Consider the following 970-nt stretch of genomic DNA (forward strand, 5'->3'; position numbering starts at 1 on the left):
CCTTATTTCTTTCTCGATACTCTTTGGTGAAAACCGTAAAACACCGATTCCGTTCACAAAGTCGAGAAAAAGTTAACGTTTAGTTAGCTAACTAAATACAGAAAGGAAAACCCAATTAAAAAGTAATTTCACTCGCTATTATAAAACAAATTAGCTTTAACTAAAAAAATCCTTTTACGCTGTAATTTTTGTTTATTAAAGATATTAAATTTCTATTTTAAAAAAACCGCTTAAAAAATCTCATAAAACATATAGAAGACGAAACTATAGACTATTAGCAGTACCAAAAAACTGCAAAAAAGCATTAAATATTTCTCTACGTATCTATTATTTAACCAGATGTTTAATTCAACAAAATTTTTCAGAAATTCATCAGTACTGCATCGGACATTGTTGGCAATCCAACGATTTTGTCGGAATTTTTCGACGAAATTTTCGATGTAAAACGATCGAAGCCAGTAGGATTGGCGTTGCACGTTTCCTGGTGTTACGCCGGTGTCCAGAGACTGGCGTACGTCGACAGGGCCGTAGAATTCTAGAAGGGGGTCATCATACGAGGCCGGCTCCGCCGAACGCACCGAGCCAGGACAGTATACGAACGTCATTCGGCGCGGACTGAGCGGCGAAAGGCGCGTTACCTGTGAGCGGTACCGCAATTTCGAATCGAAGTTTGCTCTCTCGTGTCTGCTTTTCTCTTTACGAACGGGAACGGCTTGCGATTCAGTGCAACGATCATCGTATAAATCTACGCGATATTTGCGATTTCTACGTTGAGCCAGTGCGAGGAAGAAAGAAAAAAGATCACGAGGGAGATCTACGGATTGTTTCACGGAGAACGAAGGATTAATTGGCTGCACGTTTCCACGCGTGTGAATTATAGAAATCGAGGTACGTCTACACGAATTGATTTTTCCACTTCGTTTTTTTTTTTTTTTTTTTTTTTTTTTTCATTCGATTTTCCGTTGCGTTC

General features: G+C 39.1%; 1 protein-coding gene across 1 annotated transcript in view; it reads left to right on the forward strand.

The window, feature by feature from the left end:
* Positions 1-394: 394 nt before the first annotated feature.
* LOC100746730 (balbiani ring protein 3) overlaps positions 395-970 on the forward strand; it is a 33055-nt gene continuing 32479 nt past the window's right edge. The window contains exon 1 of the mRNA XM_033320237.1: positions 395-888. The gene's annotated coding sequence lies outside the window, so the exon portion shown is untranslated. The remainder of the gene's footprint in view (positions 889-970) is intronic.

This window comes from Bombus impatiens, unplaced genomic scaffold (assembly GCF_000188095.3).
Source record: "Bombus impatiens unplaced genomic scaffold, BIMP_2.2 scf_0263, whole genome shotgun sequence".
In the NCBI taxonomy this organism is placed as follows: Eukaryota; Metazoa; Arthropoda; class Insecta; order Hymenoptera; family Apidae; genus Bombus; species Bombus impatiens.